This window comes from Lithobates pipiens, unplaced genomic scaffold (genome assembly GCF_037356315.1).
Source record: "Lithobates pipiens isolate NorthernLeopardFrog02 unplaced genomic scaffold, aLitPip1_a1.2 Scaffold_22, whole genome shotgun sequence".
NCBI lineage: Eukaryota > Metazoa > Chordata > Amphibia > Anura > Ranidae > Lithobates > Lithobates pipiens.
In genome coordinates this window covers 94,526,090-94,550,058 of record NW_027507784.1, presented here as the reverse complement: position 1 = coordinate 94,550,058, position 23,969 = coordinate 94,526,090, and the positions used below count along the sequence as shown (strand labels likewise).

General features: G+C 41.1%; 1 protein-coding gene across 2 annotated transcripts in view; it reads left to right on the top strand.

Moving 5' to 3' along the window:
- B3GALT1 (beta-1,3-galactosyltransferase 1) overlaps positions 1-23,969 on the top strand; it is a 418,597-nt gene that overhangs the window by 278,077 nt on the left and 116,551 nt on the right. For both annotated transcript variants that reach the window (XM_077447915.1, XM_077447914.1), the window contains one exon: positions 4,237-4,326. The gene's annotated coding sequence lies outside the window, so the exon portion shown is untranslated. The remainder of the gene's footprint in view (positions 1-4,236; positions 4,327-23,969) is intronic.

The window sequence follows — 23,969 nt, the reverse complement described above, 5'->3', positions numbered from 1 at the left end:
TGTGCTGCGCACTTTTACACGAATGGAGCTTTAGTGTAATGTAGCCAACCGGGAGCCAACATTAGTATTTATTATGTCCGTTTGACCAGGTAGGATGAGGCACAGTAAGATGGGCTTATATTATGACCATTCAAACGGATGCTACGATGGCTCTGTTTACAAGTAAAAACGAGGCTTGGTTAAGCGGAAGTCATTATCACACTGGCGAGGGGTAAGGGGAGAAATCTGGCGTTCGTATTGGTTGTTGTAAATGGGGTGGATAAACCTCTAGGATGACCATCAAGCCGTGTGATTGGGTACCTTATCTATCGGCATGAATGAGGCTTGGATAAAGGGGAAGTCATTGGTGGTCCAATACAGCGATTGGGTGAATTAAGTATTATGGGAGGGGTTGCCACATTGGGAATCTGATCAGCCGGTTGGCTATCGAAAATGAGGCTTGGTTTGAGCGGGAAATGCCGAGGGCCCAGAGCGAGGCTTGGTGAGGATGTGGTAGTATAAATAGAGGTGACACAGTGTGCCGCTCGTGCCCCTGGATGAAGTAATTTTTTTACGAAATGCGTAGTGTTGAGCGATGCGCTGACGTCCCCCCTTGCGAAGGATTTGTATCCAGGAAGGACGAGTTTGTCCGTATGCGTCCAGCCGGCGCAGCGGACTTAAGGCTGATCTTTCCTTTGTGCTTTGTAAGTGCAATTTTGTTTTTATATTTGATCTATATTAAAAGGTTTTTTACACTATTGGAGCTTCATCTCTTTTTCATGGAACTGGCATATATGTCCTAACATATGGGAGATAATTAAGGATACTTGTTTGACAACTTGGTCATGATATCGGTGGAGGGAGGAGAACAGCTGAGGCCCTTCTGAAGTGGGAGATAATCTATTGTTACATGTTGTTTGTGACCCTCTGTAGTGGGGGGTCATGAAGTTCTGGTAAGAAATGATTTTGGCTATATGGTGGTGGATCAAGCACTTGCTACACAGTAGAAGATTCGGTGATTCTTCATTTATCTATAATTTTACTTTATAAGGACTCTGTTGAAATGTACACGTTTATATAATTCTAACACATTGGGTGTTCACTATATTGTTTATTGTCAATCACTGTTATTATTTATCCTATAACCCTCATTTTTTATGATTTGGGGTGGAATAGGTCCATTCGGTATTTGCACATTATTATTGAAGTTATGCTTAATGGTTTCTTACCTTATAGAATTTCATGTGGGTTTTATGGTTTAGCGCAGCTTATATAATTTTTCATGTGTTTTTTTTTCTGTAGTTATGTAATACAGTCAAGCCGCAGCTGAACAAAGTTCTATTGTGAACAATTAGTACACCATTCCTCTTACCATAGCGTTTTTTTTTTTTTTTCTATTTATAAGTATTGGGGCCTAGGTATTAGATCATGGTGAAAGGTAGAACTAAATTTACGGTAGGCCAATCATAAAGCCCTAAATTAGCAATGGGACATTGTGTTTATTTAAAGCTGATGCTAGAGCCTAGAGGGAGAGGTGACGTCACCTACTTCATCATGACAATGCCTGGGCCAGCATTTTATCATGGGAGGAGGTTGCATGTTCTCTCATACCTGGAAGTTGAATATTTTATGCCTATTGAAGTGGAGAAAGGTGCAGTGGATAAGCACTGGAGATGTTTTAGTGAGTCCAGTGTACAGGTCTAGGGCATGTATCACTGGGTATTTGCTCGGGTCAGACAGGTTTAGCATGCTCATAAAAGTTCATGAGAATGCAAAACCTGCCAGAGCCAGATGAAATGCAGGGTAAGAATTTGATAAATTGCAGGCCAATTGCATCTGGCAATAAATTTGGAATGGTCCCAGACATTTGTCAATCTGGTACCATCTACTCAAGCCTATTGACACATGCCCCTGCACAGGACCTGAATGGGTATAGAGAAATATCATCTTCTTAAAGAGGAGGGCCGGTTAAAAAAATAAAAAATTAAAAGTCAGCAGCTGCAAACACTGTAGCTGCTGACTTAATAAGCCGACTTACCTGTCCAGGGCGCCCGCGATGTCGGCCGCCCGAGGTTGACCTGTCCCTTGGCTCTCGGGTCCTGGCACCGCCATTCTTTCTAAGGGAAACAGGCAGTGGAGCCTTGCGGCTTCACTGCCCGTTTCCTACTGCGCATGCGCGAGTCGTGCAGCGCTTTGTGAATGGGACGCGCTGTGTTCTGGGACACACAGTTCCCAGAACACAGCGCAACCCATTACCCAGAAGACGCCGCACGGAGGAGAGAAGAAAGAAGATCTCCGCGGAGGGGGAAGAGGCAGATTAGGATGATGTGCCTAGCAACAGGCATTTCTGGTAAGTAAAAAAAAAAATTTTTTTTTCATTTTTTTTTAAAGATTTTTTTCTAATTTTTTATGTATTTTTCTTTTTTCAGGGTGGCCCTCCACTTTAAGAAAAGATATTTCACCCAATATCGGATTTTCTAAAGGCAAATAGACAGTTCAATTTACAAGGAAACAAATCCTTAGATTAGTGATTGAGGTGATGTGCTGCTGACTTCCATGATCCAAATCTGTGCAAACAAAAATACAGTTTTTTTTTCTCTTTGCTCGTAAATTTTTAGCTATTCACTAAGCTAAGGGAAAATGCCCTTGCAAAGTGAATAGCCTAGCCTATATGCCTTTAGTAAACCACTTTATTTATCTTAGCAAGACTGTTACATGACTTAGGTCAGCTTGAAGAGCTGAACTCGATTTTTTACACAGAGTCGGAGGGAAGATAGAGAAGAAATTTCCACATTTGTTGATTTAACCTTGTTCCTCTTTCCACTTTTCCATGAGGGGGCTATGGAACTGAATAGGACTGTAGTGTCAACCATGGGAACATAATGCAGTCTGTTTAATGCAGCATAGAGTCATTCTGTAGAAAAATAGAATTTTTAGAATATAATAGATGTACAGAATTTGGAACACCGTTAGGCAAATGTATTTTTGCTAAATTGTTTTCAGGTAATTATTAGAACAGCAAGCCAGCATGCCTATTTCCAGCAGATAATAGCTTCAACTAAAGCAAATTCCGCCCCCTTAAGAAATAAATATTTAAAGAAGCAAGTGTAAAGGGAAAAAAGATAAATGATATACTTGCCTTTCCTACAGCTTCCACAGGACAGGTGGTGACTTCATCCTCCAACGAAATCCTAGGAAATGGGGAACACTCCAAATCTAATGAGAAGACACTGAAGAGCACTGCTACAAGTGTCTTCTCAGCAAGTTTAGTATACTCTACATCAATGATATCCAATTAGTGGACATCCAGCTGTTGCAGAACTACAAGTCCCATGAGGCATAGCAAGACTCTGACAGCCAAACGCATGACACCCATTGACAGAGGCATGATGGGACTTGTAGTTTTGTAACAGCTGGAGGTCCACTAATTGCATATCCCTGCTCTACATTTATGGGCATTTTTCTGGAAGAAGGATGATGTCTCCCACGGCTAGGCACCTCAGGCGGAAGCTCTAGCTTTGTTTGTTTTTTGTTTTTGTTTTTTATTTTGGGGGAGGGGTCCTACTTAAAAAGCTGACCTTACATTTAAGAAAAATAACAGTATATCCAGAGCTGTCAGGGTGATGGCGTCTTATAGGAACCAAATATCCTTCAAGTCACTACAAAGGCTTAAATCATACAATATTTATTATGTTATCACTTTGGAAAATCCAAAGAGCAAGGGGATTAAGTAATTTATTCTTCATTAGGAATAGTAGGTGGAGCCATGCAAATGTTTCCCTTTATGTTTTTGGGTGGGTTCCAGAGACATTTGTATGTTAGACAGTATTTTACCAGCAGTTGTGAGTTGGCCCAGATAAAGTAACAACCACAACCACACAATCTTAAATGAGAAATAAATGTTTTTTTGATTTTTGATGCAAATATTAAGATATACATATTTAAGACAAGACCCTTGCATTACTACAAAACACAGTAGTGACTTGGCATCTGGCGGGTGGGCCAAAGCATGGGGTAGGACCAAAACATGAAGGACACGCAATCTTGCACACCCAGTAGGGGTACTGCTATCTCTTGAAGCAAGTGAATATTTAAATTGTTGCCCACTGAACAGGCGAATATGCTTCTTTTACAGGATGCCCACAGGGTCATTTGAAATAAAACCTGAATCGATGGTTTCTTTGGATTACTACATATTACTCATTCTTTAGTAGGACATTTTTTTTTTCTAAAAAGTTTTTTTCTTTTCTTTTGCAGATAAATATGGAGCTGCGAGCACAAGGGAAACAGATAATCAACGTGCTCTTACTGCTACTGTGACTATGACAAAAAGACATATAAAACACGGTAAGTAGATTTAATTTCTGAGCCACGTCTGCCCAACGTCTTTTAGCTTACCTAATTTAATATGTTATACCTGCTTATTTATTATTATTAATTTTATATTTTTAGAGTTCTTTTCTCCTTGGGGAATCAAAAGAGCAAAATGTATTTGACTGTATTATATTACATTCAACAGGCGTCCCTGATTGCTTGACTGATAACAAATGAAATATTATTTGTATTTGCTAGTAGATCATTGTATTATTGTGAAGCAGATGTAAAATGTGGGCTGCTTGACAGCCAGATCCATCATAAGGTTATAAAATGATTACTTGGACATGGAACATTGTGCTATTTTGTTCTATTGTAATGTTATGTGATTTAGATTTTTATATGTATGGTAACGTTGTTTATTCCTTCTAAAACAGATATTTTTGCTGTAATGCTATTTCTGTCTTATCTTTGAAACCAACATTGCCATGCATTAGAGCAGGGTATAATTCATGCACAGCATTCTATATAACTCATTTATATAAATCATAAGGCGGGAAAAAAATGGTATCACACGGTCAGTTGTTTATCACAGAATGGAAAAGTGACTTCTAGCATCTGATTGGATGATGTATTGACAGCTAACTTGGTTTACATGGTTTACACACTATATATATATATATATATATATTTTTTTTTTTTTTTACTTGTGAATATGAAATATGCTGTATGTATGTATATATACTGTGTTTATGTGTGTGTGTGTGTATATATATATATATATATATATATATATATATATATATATATATATATATATATATATATATATATATATATATATATATAATATGTAGCGGCAGGCTCCTGGAGAGCTTGCGCTATGTGTTTTTCAAAATTAAACTTTGCCTAAATTTCTCTAAATTTGACTTCTGTATCAGTCTGATTGTACTGTGAGATGTTCAGCCTGGCCACAGGGGGCACTGTTTCTTGTGGCAGGCGTGGAACTATGGTCTGGTCAGGCGCTTAAGTTACTCTCTCTCGGAGCCAGGTCAGTGGGAGTGGCCCTCTCGCTGTGCCCTCTGGGAGAGGGTATTTAAGATGTGGACGTCACGTGGTTCGGGGTTCCGGTCCAGTATGATGTGCTGATTACATGGTCCTGGTCCTCCTAACCAGCCCCCAGGAAGGCTATGGCCCGGGGTGCGGATAAACCTGACTTTAACGCCTCGGGGCTGGCTAGCCCAAGTCAGGGAAACTAGAGGAGGATTCTGAGGTGGATGGGTGCCGTCTCCGGTTCAGGAGAGACCCATTGTACTTCAAGCATTCCAGGGGAGGACTCTTTAGAAGAACACCACACATGGGTTGGTTTTCTTAACAAGAGCCTGGAAGGGCTGAAGTTACCGAGAGAATCCAGTCTTGTGGATATCACCAAGGAGGCTGAAAGGTTCAGGTATCCCACAAGTGTTCTACAGCTTAGTTTCCCTACGTGTTCGGCAACAACGTCTGTGACAAAGACATTGTTCCTGAGTAAGCACCTTGTTGGCTGCTAGGCCTTGTTAGAGAAGGACTGTCCAACCTGGGTGATCATCCAGCTGCGAATGGCTATTCTCTGGATGCAGTCAAAGTAAGCAAGTTCTTTAACGTTTTTTGGACATTGACATTGAGAGTACCTGAACTTCCTTCCCAAGTCCAAACCTCTGATCCCACATTGAAAGACTGTTCAATGGTTTACGTTTTGCAAATAAAATCCATTCAAGTGGATCTATTGTCAGTCTCAAGTTACTGGGCCATCTACCACGGGACATCCCCTAGACATGCAACAATGAGAGCGGAAGGTAACGGTAAGCCCAAAAATAACCAGCAGCTCCTTCGTGGGTTAGTGCTATATATTTATTGTATATATGTGTGTGTTATGTGAGATACTGTGTGTGTGTGTGTGTGTGTATGTGTGTGTGTGTATATATATATATATATATACATATATATATATATATATATATACACACACACACACACACACAGTATCTCACATAAGTGAGTACACCCCTCACATTTTTGTAAATATTTTATTATATCTTTTCATGTGAAACACTGAAGAAATGGCACTTTGCTACAATGTAAAGTAGTGAGTGTACAGCTTGTATAACAGTTTGCTGTCCCCTTAAAATAACTCAACACACAGACATTAATGTCTAAACCACTGGCAACAAAACTGAGAGCACAGCCAATGTGCAGTTAGTAGACATGTGCATTCGTTTTCGTCCGAATGCATTTTCGTCCGAATTTCAGCTATTTTCGTTTTCGTTTTGACAAACGATAACGAAAGCACAAAATCCGGGGCCACCCGTCACCTGACCCCGCCCCCCTCTGACGCAAGGGGAAACCCGGGGTTCCCTGTGACGTATGGGTGACCCCGCACCCCTCTGATGTAACACAGGCAGGTTTCCGTTACATCAGAGGGGGGCGGGGTCACCCATACGTCACAGGGAACCCCGGGTTTCCCCTTGCGTCAGAGGGGGGCGGGGTCAGGTGACGGGTGGCCCCGCCCTCCGTATATAAGAAACATCAGGCCGCCGGAATCCTTGCAGTGTCTCCTCCATGGAGACAGAAGAAGGATGGATTCGCTGCGCTGGATGAGATGAGACATCGCTGGAGAGATGACCGTCCGTCGCTGGATAGCAAGAATGGATTACCACCGCTGGAATCTTTTTTTTATTTTTTTTATTTTTAATAAAGGAATTTTTCAAAAGTGTGTTTGTCTTATTTAACAATTTTTTACACTTTCTTTGTGAAATGGTAGGGGTACTTTTGTACCCCCTTACCATTTCAAACAGGGGGGGGGGCGGGATCTGGGGGTCCCCTTGTTAAAGGGGGCTTCCAGATTCTGATAAGCCCCCCGCCCGCAGACCTCCACAACCACCGGCCACGGTTGTGGGGATGAGGCCCTTGTCCTCATCAACATGGGGACAAGGTGCTTTGAGGGGTCACAGACCCCCAAAGCATCCTCCCAATGTTGAGGGCATGTGGCCTGGTACGGTTCAGGAGGGAGGGGGGACCGCTCTCTCGTCCCCCCCTCTTTTCCTGCGGCCTGCCAGGTTGCGTGGTCTGATAAAGGGTCTGGTATGGATTTTTAGGGGGACCCCCACGTCAATTTTTTTTTTAATTTGACACGGGGTTCCCCTTAATATCCATACCAGACCTGAAGGGTCTGGTTATGGATATTTAGGGGGAACCCCACGTCAATTTTTTTCTTAAATTTGAGGCAGGGTTCCCCTTAATATCCATACCAGACCTGAAGGGCCTGGTAATTGAATTTGGGGGACCCCCACGCTTTTTTATTTATTTATTTATTTATTTATTTTTTTATCAATGACTTTCAATGAGTGTTCTCTGTATTACGGGAGCCGACAATTCATAATAGCTGCGAGTGATTTTAAAGGACTTTTTTTCCTGCATAAATGACACTTTGTGCAGGGACAATTCTAAGCACGGGAAACATGCGCCCCTTCACAGGCATACTATAGACAACCCCCCCCCCTACGAAATTTAACCACTTTCAGACCGGACCATTTTGCTGGTAAATGACCAGAGGTCTTTTTACACTTTGGCACTGCGCTGCTTTAACTGGTAATTGCGCGGTCATGCAATGTTGTACCCAAACAAAATTTGCGTCCTTTTCTTCCCACAAATAGAGCTTTCTTTTGATGGTATTTGATTGCCTCTGCGATTTTTATTTTTTGCGATATAAACGTAAAAAGACCGCAAATTTTGAAAAAAAATGATATTTTCTACTTTTTGTTATTAGAAAAATCCAATAAACTCAATTTTAGTCATACATTTAGGCCAAAATGTATTCAGCCACATGTCTTTGGTAAAAAAAAAGTCAATAATTGTATATTTATTGGTTTGCGCAAAAGTTGTCACATCTACAAACTAAGGTACGTTTTCTGGAATTTACGCAGCTTTTAGTTTACGACTGCCTATCTCATTTCTTGAGGTGCTAAAATGGCAGGGCAGTACAAAACCCCCCCAAATGACCCCATTTTGGAAAGTAGACCCCCTAAGGAAATTGATAAGAGGCATGTTGAGCCCATTGAATATTTTATTTTTTTGCCTCAAGCGATTGAATAATGACAAAAAAAAAATTTTTTTTTTTTTTTTACACAAAGTTGTCACTAAATGATATATTGCTCACACATGCTATGGGCGTATGTGAAATGACACCCCAAAATAAATTCTGCTGCTTCTCCTGAGTATGGGGATACCACATATGTGGGACTTTTTGGGAGCCTAGCCGCATACGGGGCCCCGAAAACCAAGCACCGCCTTCAGGCTTTCTAAGGGCGTAAATTTTTGAGTTCACTTCTCACTACCTATTACAGTTTTGAAGGCCATAAAATGCCAAGATGGCACAAAACCCCCACAAATGACCCCATTTTAGAAAGTAGACACCCCAAGCTATTTGCTGAGAGGCATGTTGAGTTCATGGAATATTTTATATTTTGCCACAAGTTGCGGGAAAATTACAAACTTTTTTTTTTTTATTTTTTTTTTAACAAAGTTGTCACTAAATGATATATTGCTCATGCATGCCATGGGCATATGTGAAATGACACCCCAAAATAAATTCTGCTGCTTCTCCTGAGTACGGGGATACCACATATGTGGGACTTTTTGAGAGCCTAGCCGCGTACGGGGCCCCGAAAACCAAGCACCGCCTTCAGGCTTTCTAAGGGCGTAATTTTTTGATTTCACTCCTCACTACCTATTACAGTTTTGAAGGCCATAAAATGCCAAGATGGCACAAAACCCCCACAAATGACCCCATTTTAGAAAGTAGACACCCCAAGCTATTTGCTGAGAGGCATGTTGAGTCCATGGAATATTTTATATTTTGCCACAAGTTGCGGGAAAATTACAAACTTTTTTTTTTTTTTTTTTTTTTTCACAAAGTTGTCACTAAATGATATATTGCTCACGCATGCCATGGGCATATGTGAAATGACACCCCAAAATAAATTCTGCTGCTTCTCCTGAGTATGGGGATACCACATATGTGGGACTTTTTGGGAGCCTAGCCGCGTACGGGGCCCCGAAAACCAAGCACCGCCTTCAGGCTTTCTAAGGGCGTTACAGTTTTGAAGGCCATAAAATGCCAAGATGGCACAAACCCCCCCCAAATGACCCCATTTTGGAAAGTAGACACCCCTAAATTTAGGGGTACACTAGTGAGACTAGGTAATAAATGGCGGGTGCCCTGAAACTATAAAAAAATAACTAACCAACCAGCGTCACCTGTAACAGTTATATGGTGATCACTGGTGAAAGGGTTAACTAGGGGGCAATTAGGGGGCTTTATGCGGTAGTATATGGGGGTCCCTGGCGCTATAAAAAGCTGCAGCGAACCTAAATACCTACCTGCCTAACTAGCGTCACCTGTGACACTAATACAGCGATCAGAAAAACGATCGCTTATTAGGCTGGGTTCACACTGGAGCGATGCGGGAACGCCACGAATGCGCGGCGGGTTCCCGCATCGCATGCCTCCCGGCGGCAGTTCACACTGCCCTATGCGAACTGCTGGGAGTGTCAGTGAAATGTTACTGACACCCCCAGATCAGTTCGCATATCGCAGTGCGATCTGCAAACTCGGATCGCATGGTGTGAACACCCATGCGATCCGATTCTGCTGCGGGCCAAAAAAAGGGTCCCGTGCGAATTTGCGGCGGGTGCGGCGGGTGTGGCGGGTGCGGCGGGTGCGGCGAATGGCTGAACTCGAATCGCACAGAGATCGGATGTGATTTGCACTGCAGTGCGGTGCGAATCACATCCGTTCTCATAAACCGCTGCAATGTGAACCCAGCCTTAGTGACACTGGCGACGGGGGGTGATCACGGGGTTAAACCTTTATTGGGGGGGTTAGGGGGGTACCTTAGAACTAAAGGGGGCTAACCCTAACTGCCCTAACAGTTATTAGTCACAAATGACACCCGCCGGGTGATCAGGGGGTTAAACCTTTATTAGGTAATAAATGGCGGGTGCCCTGAAACTATAAAAAAATAACTAACCAACCAGCGTCACCTGTAACAGTTATATGGTGATCACTGGTGAAAGGGTTAACTAGGGGGCAATCAAGGGGCTTTATGCGGTAGTATATGGGGGTCCCTGGCGCTATAAAAAGCTGCGGCGAACCTAAATACCTACCTGCCTAACTAGCGTCACCTGTGACACTAATACGGCGATCAGAAAAATGATCGCTTATTAGGCTGGGTTCACACTGGAGCGATGCGGAAACGCCGCGAATCCGCGGCGGGTTCCCGCATCGCATGCCTCCCGGCGGCAGTTCACACTGCCCTATGCGAACTGCTGGGAGTGTCAGTGAAATGTTACTGACACCCCCAGATCAGTTCGCATATCGCAGTGCGATCTGCAAACTCGGATCGCATGGTGTGAACACCCATGCGATCCGATTCTGCTGCGGGCCAAAAAAAGGGTCCCGTGCGAATTTGCGGCGGGTGCGGCGGGTGTGGCGGGTGCGGCGGGTGCGGCGAATGGCTGAACTCGAATCGCACAGAGATCGGATGTGATTTGCACTGCAGTGCGGTGCGAATCACATTCGTTCTCATAAACCGCTGCAATGTGAACCCAGCCTTAGTGACACTGGCGACGGGGGGTGATCACGGGGTTAAACCTTTATTGGGGGGGTTAGGGGGGTACATTAGAACTAAAGGGGGCTAACTCTAACTGCCCTAACAGTTATTACAGTCACAAATGACACCAATGCAAAAAAAAAAAAAAAAAAAAAAAAATGACATTGGTGTCACTGTGACTGGGGGGCAGGGGTAATTGGGGGGGTGATCGGGGGGTAAAGGGGGGGTGTGAGTGTGCCTGGCATGTTCTACTGTGTGTGTGAGTGTTTGTGCAACTTACTGATCCGCTCTCCTCCGTGTCGGAACGAAAAATACCGACACGGAGGAGAGAATACATCACTTCCTCTCCTGTGTTTACATTACAGGAGAGGAAGTGATGTCACCGGGGATTTCTATTCGTCGGGAGCGATCGCGAGGGGGTGGCCATGAATGAATGGCCGTCCCCTCGTCCGGGATCGCTCCCGAACGAATACCGACCGCCGCAGGCACCGGGCGGGGGCCCGATCGGGCCCCCGACCCGCGGGAGGCAAGGGACGTACATGTATGTCCTTATGCCTGCCCGTGCCATTGTACCGACGTACATCGGCGTGCGGCGGTCGGCAACTGGTTAAAGGAATATTACACTTTTATTGTTTCACTTTAATCATTATTAAAATCACTGCTCCCGAAAAAAAGGCCGTTTTTAAAACTTTTTTTTTGCATTGATACATGTCCCCTGGGGCAGGACCCGGGTCCCCAAACACTTTTTAGGACAGTAACTTGCAAATTAGTCTTTAAAATTAGCACTTTAGATTTTGAACGTTGGAGTCCCATAGACTTTAATAGGGTTCTAAAGTATGCTATATACTAGCTCCGTCGAATGTTCTTTATACATTCGACAGACACCATCAGCCTTCAAAGACAGATTCGACCGTAATTCATGTGGATTTTCGGACGAATGCAATTTTTGAACGAACAACGAAATAAATAAAAACTAATTTCGGGAGTAACTAAATAAATTAAGTTTTCGGACGAAAACGAAATTCTGAAACAAAATATTTTACTCTGCACATGTCTAGCAGTTAGCATTCCCGGCATGCCTTTTTTTTTTAACTGTTTAAATCAATGGGTTTACTTCCACTTTAAATTTGGTGTTATCGCTCTCACTCTCTCATACTGGTCACTGGAAGTTCAACATGTCACCCCATGGCAAAGAACTGTCTGAGGAACTGAAAAAAAGATGTGTTGCTCTACATAAAGATGGCCTAGGCTATAAGAAGATTGCCAAGATCCTAAAACTGAGCTGCAGCGCAGTGGCCAAGACCATACAGTGGTTTAACAGGACAGGTTTCACTCAGAACAGGCTTCGCCATGGTCAACCAAAGTAGTTGAGTGCACTTGCTCAACGTCATATCCAGAGGTTGTCTTTGGGAAATAGACGTATGAGTGCTAACAGCATTGCTGCAGAGGTTGAAGGGGTGGGGGTCAGCCTGTCAGTGCTCAGACTATATTCCGCACACTGCATCAAATTGGTGTGCATGTCTGTCATCCCAGAAGGAAGCCTCTTCTAAAGATGATGTACAAGAAAGCTCACAGTTTGCTGAAGAAGACTAAGGACCTGGATTATTGTAACCATGTCCTGTGGTCTGATGAGACAAAGATAAACTTATTGTGTGTGGTGGTAACCAGGTGAGGAGTACAAAAGACAAAAAAGACTGCCTACAGTCAAGCATGATGATGGGAGTGTCATGGTCTGGGGCTGCATGAGTGCTGCCGACACTGGGGAGCTACAGTTCATTGAGGGAATCATGATTGCCAACATGTAGTGTGACATACTGAAGCAGAGCATGATCCCCTCTCTTCAGAGACTGGGCCACAGGGCAGTATTCCAACATGATAACGACCCCAAACACACGTCCAAGATGACCACTACCTTGCTAAAGAAGCTGAGGGTAAAGGTGATGGACTGGCCAAGCATGTCTCCAGACCTAAACCCTATTGAGCATCTGTGGGGCATCCTTTAATGAAAGGTGGAGGAGCGCAAGGTCTCTAACATCCACCAACTCCATGATGTCGTCATAGAGGAGTGGAAGAGGATTCCAGTGGCAACCTGTGAAGCTCTGGTGTACTCCATGTCCATGAGGGTTAAGGCAGTACTAGAAAATAATGGTGGCCACACAAAATAATACTTTGGACATTTTCACTTAGGGGTGTATTCGCTTTTGTGAGATACTGTGTGTGTGTAATATATATGCACAACTTTTATGTGTATACATTGTTGCTCTTGGAAACTGATATCAAGTAAATAATTCAAAATATGCTTTATAATTCAAACTAGTAATGTGTTATTAGAATTATGTAACCTAAATATCATCCATGTTGATTAAAAAATACAAATTTTGCCCAATTATGACCTTTGTGTCTTCACATTGATTTAAATGTAGGTATGACATTCTGAGTTAACGCGTTCATGATTTGTTACAGGAACAGTTTTTTTTCCTTTCATGGATGGCATTTTATTTTCAGATGACATGCCATTTCTGTAAGGATTTATGACACACTGCTAGATCAGATGCCTGCAGCGGAAGATAAGAGTCGAACCTGGTGATTTTATTCAGCTAGATAATTTATACCCATCTCAACACAGCTATCATATCCTAAAATAGAATTTAAATACCTCAAATGCCTTTAGGGTCGCCATCTGAAATATATATAATTCTGTACTTTGACCAATGTAGTCGTATGGGACAGAAAATTGTCAACATTGTGAAAAGAGGCGGACGTTGCGGCATGTATTTTTTTATTTTTTATTATTGGTACTTGGATAGCGCAGTCAGTTTACGCAGAACTTTACACATATATAACCACTTACGGACCACCTGCGCAGTTTTACATCACAATTTTGAAAAGGAATATTGTTGTTATGGTAGCAGCTAGCTGCCATAACCCCGGCATCCTCTTCTTCAGCGGGTGGTCCGCATCAAGATAAATGTGGTCTCTGTGGTGACTTTTATTGGCCACGACAGAGGGCCCCCCCCCTCCCTCCACACTTCGGTTCCCTCTGTCGCTTACCCGTTCCGTCAGTAGCAGCGGAGGCGATCGGGTCCGCTCTCCTGCTTGGTATGGAGATGAGTGAGGGGAAGATGGCCCCCGCTCATCTCCATATCATTGCAGGCAGAAGCGACGTCAAAACCTCACTTCCGCCTATAGCTCTTAAAGGGCCATTTTTTAAAATCACTTTTTGACCCCAGATCTCATATTTAAGAGGTCCTGCCATGCTTTTTTTATATTACATGGGATGTTTACATTCTTTGTAATAGGAATAAAAGTGACACAATTATTATTGTTTTCCCATCGAGTTCGCATGCAGAAGCAAATGCATACGTGAATAGTGGCCGCATATGAAAACGGTGTTCAGACCATATGTATCACTGCGATCGGTAGAGCGAGAGCAATAATAGCCCTAGACCTCCTCTGTAACTCAAAACATGCAACCTGTAGAATGTTTTAAAATGTTGCCTATGGAGATTTTTTTTTTAAAGTTTGTCACCATTCCACGAGCGGGCGCAATTTTGAAGCGTGACATGTTGGGTATCAATTTACTTTGCATAACATTATCTTTCACAATATAACAAAATTGGGCTAACTTTACTGTTGTCTTATTTTTTAATTCAAAAAAGTGTATTTAAAAAAAAAAAGTGCGCTTGTAAGACCGCTGCGCAAATACGGCGTGACAGAAAGTATTGCAACAACCGCCATTTTATTATCTAGGGTGTTAGAAAAAATATATCTATAAGTAAGTCATTTTCTAGCAAAAAAAATATTTTTAACTTGTAAACAACAAATCTCAGAAAGAGGCTCGGTCCTTAAGTGGATAATGTACATTCACATCAGTCCCTGCCCTTAAGGAGCTTACAGTCTAAGGTCCCTAACTCACATTCTTACACATCCTTAGGGTCAATTTAGACAGGATCCAATTAACTTACCAGCATGTCTTTGGAGTGTAGAAGGAAACCGGAGTACCCGGAGGAAACCCACACATTCACAGGGAGAACATGCAAACTCCAGGCAGGTAGTGTCTTGGTTGGGATTCAAACTAACAACCCTATTACTATTATGTGGAATTGCTAACCACTGTATGACAAATGTTTGTCTTTGCGAAAGGTATTGTTTGTTCTCCTAATGTGTCTCGTTTTCAGGATCATGTGCACAATTTGTGAGTCTTTGTTCCAATGTTGGACACACTTCCTTCTCATTATGACTTAAATTAATACTAAATCCATGTATTCATGCTTTGACATATGGTTAGTAAAAAATAACATTACATGCATAGTCTACATCATTTGAATGATCCTGAATAACTTTCTTTGGATCTCCTGTAGTTCAGTCATGTGATCATTTTCCAGTCCCTCCTCAACTCAAATCCTTAACTATCAATTGCGCAGGGCCACACAGAGCTGGTATGTTGGTGATCACATGACGATTTAATATAACAAAAAAAAAAAAAAATATATATATATATATATATATATATATATATATATATATATATATATATATGTATATATATATATATATATATGTATATATATATGTATATATATATATATATATATGTATATATATATATATATATATATATATATATATATATATATATATATATATATATATATATGTATATATATGTATATATATATATATATATATATATATATATATATATATATATATATATATATCATCAGTAATGATTGCTTAGTTTAAACTGGCACAGTGGTGGGTCTGTGCTGTACTCCTTGCACAGACTGACAACGGTACCAGGAAGTGCCGCTGAGCCGCCACATTTAGCTGCACTGGCATGCCATTGTTGGTGATGCAAAGAATTGCTGAATGTCTGTATTAGACAGCTGTTTCTAATGTAGTGCTACCTCGATAGGAGCAGCTGGATATGATGCGTCCTCTGTTCTTTGCTCTCAACCTTCTCAAAAAGCTCAGCTTCTGTTGAGAGCACAAACATACAATATCACAGGAATCCACTGAAAGTAATACTTCGTACCCAATAGTAGTGCTGCATCAAAGAAAGCAGGGACCAAGCCAGGTAATAAAGGCAAACTTAATATATTTTCACCCAGTAGGGTCGGTAATTAGGCAAGAATAGAATGGATTACCAGTGGCAATAACACACTTTAGCATAAAAAAGGGATTAACAACAACTAGACATAAGATGTCAACTCCTCCTACTGCACAGAGCCTATTGGGATCTGTAGTGTAAGCATTCTGGTTCTCCAATTATATGGCTGCTATGTCAAACTACAACTCCCAGGATTCTCTGCGCTCTGCATAAAAGTTAATGGGCTTACTTGGCTTCAGCCCTTTTCCTGTTGGGCGGAGGGGAATGGTGCTGTGTTTCTCAGTAGAGGGAGAGAAGAATAAAGGCCTTGGTCTTCTTCTCCATATTGCTGTAGCCCACCACCTGACTACGCTAATCAGACATTTAACAATTCCAGTAATGCTTAATATAAATGCTCAATATTATTCATAGAAATATAGGGTAATTTTTTATCTTTATTTTACTTTAATTTATCCAATGCTTACACTTATACTTTATAATCTTAGCCTCCTTACATGACACTTATGCACGTCATTCAAGGCAGTTTCATGATTATCAGAGCTCCTCTGCATCGGTCATGTCACTGAATGTTGAATAGTAAGAAGATATAAACATCATTAACATTATAAAAAAGGTTTGCTTAATTACCATTAATTTACATAAATTATGACAGCGGCTTTTCCTTCTTATTATCCAGCCTACTTGACACTCTTGTAAAAACACACCACACTATTGCTTCAAGGTGCACACACCCTCTGATGTGGCCCACAATCTCCTGCTCTGGGATTGGGGGGGCAAGCCCAAATCATGGGTTGCTGACCTGCCATCCCAGAGCACCATAGTGGATGTTGCTGCTGCCAGAGGAAGCAAGCAGCTATGGAGGGAGCAGGAGCCGCATAAGCCAGTGCTTCCTCTATGCTCTGTCTCCATAAGAAGAGCATTTGGTATCACTCCACCTGGGACAGGAGCCAGTGATGCCAGTGATGCCAGCAGGAACTGAAAGATAAAAGATCAGTTCATTAACCACTTAAGGTCTGCAATATAGCAGTTTTACTGCTACAGGGAGGCAACACCTTTTTGCTGAATCACGGGATCCAGCTCTTCTGTGCAGGGGACACACATGCGCACCACAGGCAGCTCGCTTCCGCTGTGATCACACACAGCAGGAGCCAGGGGGCAGGTACCGCAAACTCGATATGCACCAGCATCCGCCAGTCATCAAGCAGAGAGGCAGAACAGTGGTCTGACAGGAGGAAAAGATGAAATGTGTGTCCCTGCACAATTAATCTCTCCCCCTAGTAAAAGCACCTTGCACAGTTTAGTAAAACACAGGTTAGGCACACAGTTAACTCTTTGATCGCCCCTGATGCTAACCCCTTCCCAGCCAGTGTCATTAGTACAGGGACAGTGCATATTTTTTAGTCACTGGTCCCCAAAAAAGTGTCAATGTCAGAATGTCTGCCGCAATATTGCAGTCCTGCTATAAGTCGCTGATCGACTGGTTAAAAAAAAAAAACATAGTTTGTAGATGATATAATTATTGTGCAAACCAATCAATATACACATATTGGGATTTTTTTGAATGGAATATTTAAAATTAAACTTCAGGCTTTACAGGAGATTGGTGATACCAAGTCAAGCTCAGGTACATTAAAACAATAGTTGCATTCATTAAAAAAAATTAATTCATGAAAATGTGTGGTTTTTTTTTTCTTACCTGCCTGTAGTTTATGAATATCTGTCAAAATTCTTTATATTGACTTTAATGTTATTTGGGAAGCGGCTCTGGAAATGTATTTGTTGCTTATTTTTTGACATTTCTATAGGGAAAAGTGTTGCATATAGAAACCTGTGTTCTTATTTTCTACCTGTAGATACAAATGTTGTTTTGATAAGTGGTTATCTGCAGTATAGCAGATTACAGATTGTGCAGTATCCCTTTTATTTGTCATAGTAAATTCTGTAAACTTAATTTTTTTCATTTTTTTAAGGATGGAAGCATCACAGATTGTGAAATAGTTTTGTCTTTTTGCCATAAATATTTAGCCCCAAATAACGGCCATCATGAGAAATTGGGAGGTACATCTTAGTAATGCAGAAAATCCTAAGAAATGCTCTAATAAAGTTTTTTTTTTTATTTGCTCTAAAACTATAGTGATTATTCTGGATATACACAGGCTTTACTACTCATGCACAGATTGTAGCTGTGCTAATCTGGATATTAATAACAAAAAAAAAATAAGTTTAAGAAGGCTAGAGTTTATCTAGTGGCTGTCACATATGTAACAACTGTAATCCTATGTTATCCATGCTTAGTGTATGAAATTACAGGCAGGTCTTGATCAGCTGCGGAGACGCTATCACAAGTTTTCTCTGCATATTAAATATATTTACCGTAGAGCTTCTGCTACAATAGACGTGCATGAAGCAAAGCTAAGGTAGCCCAATCTCCAATTTTTCAGAAAGGAAGAGCATTCGTTTAATAAGCATTAACTGTTGCTATAAATATTTAAACCACCTGTTTTGCCTACGCGTATGATTAACATGAGTTTCTGCTTTTATCATATTCATGAGCAGACTGTTGGGAAGCCGCGTTCTAATAATGGCAGGAAGCAGCGCGAGAGCTATTTTCAATTATATATTTTTTTGCCACCTCCTAATTTGCAGCAGATCCTCTTATAGGAGCATGAAGACTTCTAGAGTCTATTAGAGTGGAAATGCCAGCCAAAACTATTTGCATTGGATAGAGTACAAAAAGAATTAGAACCACCGCCATGTTTTTATTGCTGTTTGTGTCCCCATTTGCATTATTCACCCTCACATTCTGTTTTAATGCTGACTGCTGGTTGTGTAGTTAGGAGAACACCTTGTACAAACTTCCAATCTCACTTTAAATTTGTTTAAAAAAAAAAAAAAACTTATTAGTAACAGCAGATACAGCTAACACCGTTCGGAGGAAAGAAGCTCCCTCTTCTTCAGACATATAATCCAGTGAGAGTGGCAAACAATCTTCCAAGAATCCAAAGTAATTTAATGATAATATTGATTCATTGCAGAAAAAAGCCAACATGTTCCAGGACCAAATATACTTCCCCTTCATCATAGTGTTACAATGTTGACTGTGCTTAAATGGAGTAAATCTGCACTGTGATTTATTGCTTAAAGTGTTACTAAACTCATAACAGTAAAATCAGTCTGTATATGCAGTAAAGCATGCTTGTTATACTCACTGTGGGACCTAAGGGGTTAATCCTCTGCACTGTGTAAAAAGACTGTTTGATCCTGTCTTCTCTGATCATCTCCTTCTTCCACAGTCCCCAAACCATTTCCCGATAGAACAGAGCCTTGGGGGCAAGCTGCACATGCTTAGTTTGGTGTCTGAAATTGTTTTTTTTTGTTTTTGTTTTTTGGGAGAGTGCATGTGATCAGCACCGGGCCAATCAGCACTGTCCAGACAGAGGGTGAGGGGTCCTGCAGCCTCAAAGACAATCAGAGTAGAATGAAAACTCATCCTACAAGCTTTAACCAGACACTGATAGAAGTCATAAGACTGCTATATACTACTGATGGGAATTGGTATTTAGCTGTTTATATTTGCTAAAACTATTACATTTTCATGTTCTTCGTACTGTGAGAGACCAGATATAGTGACTGCAGACTCCTGGATTAAGTAACACTTTAAATCTGTTTCAGAAGGCCAGTGTTAGTAAATGCAGCAAAAGATCAGGAGCCACTGAGCTCAGTGACCCTAGGAAAAACCGGCACTTTGTTTGTTCTTTTCAGGGCTTTGACAATGGTTAATGATACATTTAAGATTAAATTATATAGAGAGATTTTTGCTGGCCATAGACAGAGAAAATTTCTGTCCTGCAACCACAAGTTCCAGGAAGGAAATTTGCTCAATTCCCCCATCAACACTGTCTGTGTTAATGGGGGAATTGAGCAAATTTCTTTCCTGCAATCCCACCTGCCGAGCTACTTTATTCTCCTGGGGAAACCGTCCCCACTGGAAGAAGACCGTGATTATTACTATTGCAGCTGCTAGCGATAATCACATGTAAATTCCGGCAGGCTGGATTGATCAACTTGGGTACATTCAGCCTGCCGATCAGATCTAACAGCATGTAAACAGCCGGCTGGCTCTACCGAATTGTGTTGCCACTATCTGATGTTCCTAACAAAGTTATTAAACTAATTTCAGGTGAGATGGACGTTTTGTCCTAGGCACTCCTAATGACACATTAAGCAGTCCTTCCTTTGTTGAACAATCGGGCTATTGTGATCGAATAGGCAGCAGCACTAGAACTGGGTCCTTACATATACCACAAACAAAACACAAACAAAGCACCAACATAGAAACTCATATTCATTTACATTCACCTCTACTCACATCTCACATTGGTCCAGCGCTATCACACGCCTACCAGATCTTGACACTCAGGTACAGGTAGTGAGGGGAAATTTCAGCAAAGGGTAGACACCAATAAATACTTGATCTTGAGCTGTGACCCTTCTCCACTTGATCCAAAACTAGGAAAATATTTTGGTTTGAGTTACAGAAGATGCAGTTGTACCTATTTTTACAAAAGAGCAATGTGCAAAGGGTGATAACCTATACCAACCAAAAAATGTTGTTGGATAATGTTATGCATGGTGAGAACATTAAGATAGACACTTTGCCGGGTCAAATACTGTCATATCCTAAGTGACCTCTCACCTGTAAGGAATCAGAGTCCATATAAATAAAGAGAAATTGGGGATCAAAGTTCTTTAAAAGTACGTTCGTTTTTTAATCTCTATAATAATTGAAAGTGTACCTATTGTTAATAAAAATAAGCATATGAAACTTACACCTGCTTTGTGCACAAGCCTCAGCAGGTGGTAGCTACATGTCATGCTTGATTTTCCATATTTTCAGGTGCCCTAAATAGTGGGGAGATGTGATATGCCAAAATGTACCACTTTTCTTTGGCTACTGGCTATATGGAGGTGATGGGAAGTGGTGGGCTAGAGTCAGTGGCCATAGACGTTGGTCACTATTAACATATCAGAGCACCTGATATTTATTCAAGATACCCAGGGGGCCCTGCGAAAAATCAAGTATGGCATACAAGTACAATACATGAGCATATACTTCTACTGTTACATACATACAGATTTGACATAAGACATAGAACGCAGGTTCTTACATAAGCCCAATCATGGCTAGTTTTCTTTAAGGACTGTACTGTTTTAGGCGTATTATTCTGTGACATTTGTGAAATTATTACACAGCAACAAAAGTGAAGTTTTCAGATATGAAATAGCTGTATGTAAACAGAAGCCAGCTCCCCCCTACCTTTCTCAAAGATATCCAAACACAGCTCAGTTTACCAACTCTATGAATTCAATAACTAATGTTCTACATTAGTAGCTCATTAGATGCAAAGTCAAATCATAGATCCTGGCTGAAACCTGCACCCTCAAGGTATGGACAAGGTCTTAATTGTGCTTCCTGTCACCTCTGTATTTATTGTACTTTCTAAGGAGAAAAACATCAGCTGCATCAGCTAAAGCATCTCATTTTTTTAAAAAAATTTTGTGCATATTACAGTTACATGGAGAAATGTATAGGATGTAATGCACAGCTAATAATATCTTGGCAGCAGCCATGATACTCTATCACTGAGCTGTGGTCGGAAATAGCAAATAGCAAATTAGATTTTTCGTCTGTTGTTCACAAACACCATTGTGCTTTTATGAACAATTTACATAATATGCTTTTATTTCCATTACGTTTGAAACACTTATTGTATTATTAAATTACAAGATGCAATAAGATCCAGTTGCCCAAGAAACCCTTCACAATGTATCCTTTATTTTCTGAATATGCAAAATTCGTTGACCCCAACATTAGATCACATGTGAATTGACGAAAAGCCGCACATCGATATTCAGCCCAGTTAGAATATGTAAGAAGACGGCTTCAGCTTGTCTCCTCCATAAGCTATGCCACTCTAACATGTTTCACCCACCCTGTGCGTGGTCAGGTGAAATGCGTTGGAGGGGCATGGCTTCTGAGGGAGAAAAGCTGAAGAGGTTTCCTTGCATTTAAAAATCGGTGTACAGCTTTCCACACTTTCTGTCAGTTTGCTTCATTGGTAACAACCAAAAGGTCCCAGGTTTGCTTCATTGGGCTGAGCATGCCTGCACCCAACAATTCTGGAGTCAGGGTAGCCTGATGTCAGCACTTTGAGAGGTGCTTCTGTTTTTGTCTGGGGTCACATTGGATCCCATGTGCCCCAGTAGAATGGAGAGGGAAACTGGTACTCTGAGTGTGGTGAAAAGACAAATCCCATCATGCCTCTACCTTTGATAGTTATGCTTGTGGTTGTCAGAATCTTGCAATGTCTCATGAGATTTGCAGATTTGCCACAGTACAGAGTGCCAAAGTTGTCTATCTCTGCAATAGATTATTATCATTTTCATTAAAAAAGTTAATCAAAAGAACCCTGTTATGTATTCTGAATTTCAATTTCAAACTGCTGCCTACGAATAGGTACATCAAGATGTTATTACCAACCTTTTCCAGAAAAAAACTCTTTTGGAACCTATGTGGATTTAGGTCCTTGACTTCACTGACTTTGGACAAAAGTTGTTTCCACCTACTGAGACCCTTTCCAATGATAAAACCTTTACACCCCATTCACACTTGTGCTACTTGTCATATGACTTTGGACATCAAAGTCACTTGACAAGTCATACCTCATGTTTTCCAATGATGATCATTCATATATGTGCAACTTAGCCGTAGCATCTTCAGAGTAGTTCACTTGAGGGCCATGACAAGTTGCATGAAAGTTGTACCTGAATATTTTACATGCAACAGTGGTGCAATGGTGGGTCGAAAGGGACAACTAGTCACATATAAGTCACACCCATCAAAGATGTGTCAAATTTGTACCAAAGTTGCACTTTAAAGTTGAGCTACATTGGATTAGTACACATTTGAATGGTGCCTTATTGAGAAGCAGGTTATTGCCTTTTGGTAAGAGGACCACCTTGTGCATAGGGTCTAGGATGCAGGTTCACTCTCAGTATTAGATGATATTGGAGGTTTGTATCAAAGAGGAAAATCTTTTTTTCCTGACGATATGCATGTCTTTTTTTTTTTTTTTTTTTTACTGGTTTTGTGAAGAGGTTTTATGGAATTCCAGTCAATAAAGCCTAAACTTGTCCCACCTGCATTACTTGCATCTTCTCCCCTCTGAGTTATTACACATCTTCCCTGCTGCCTTTCTTTACCCTTTTACCACTCATAGATTAAACTCCAGCAGAGATGTGTTATCTGAAGATGATTCATAGAAGAGCTGTGGTGGGAAGGACAAGGCCAGGTTGGTCGAACGAGGTCCTTTGATATCACATATTACATAAAGGATGCATGGAGAAACATATTGCGCTCTGCGCCTAGCTCTGTTATCAGTCGTCTGCAGACAGCACTGCTGTCCCATCTCCATAACGCACTTTGCATAATTGTAATATCTCTATATAGTGAAGGAAGAGGCCATCACAGGTGTGCCCGCTTCAACCACTGTTCCTAGGCCCCTGCAGGTTATTGGCATTATGTAATAGTTATACAAACACAGATTATGTGTTGTCACCATGGTGATCATATCAGAAATCAATTTAGTATAATTAGATTTCTAAAACTCATTTGTGTTTTGTTGTTATGGGTAACCGATTGCCCTTGTTGTTCATACTTTTTAAATACAGTCCCCTTGGCTTTGTATCTTCGTAACTACCAATTGTTCTCTGCACTTGCTCACCGTCTTGTGGAATGTTCCTCACATGAACGGTGTATATCATGGAGGAAAAAGTCAATTACTGTGCTTCTCATGCTTCACATAGAAGCAATTAAAATACAAAACCAGTTTCCTTTATTAAATGGCTTTACA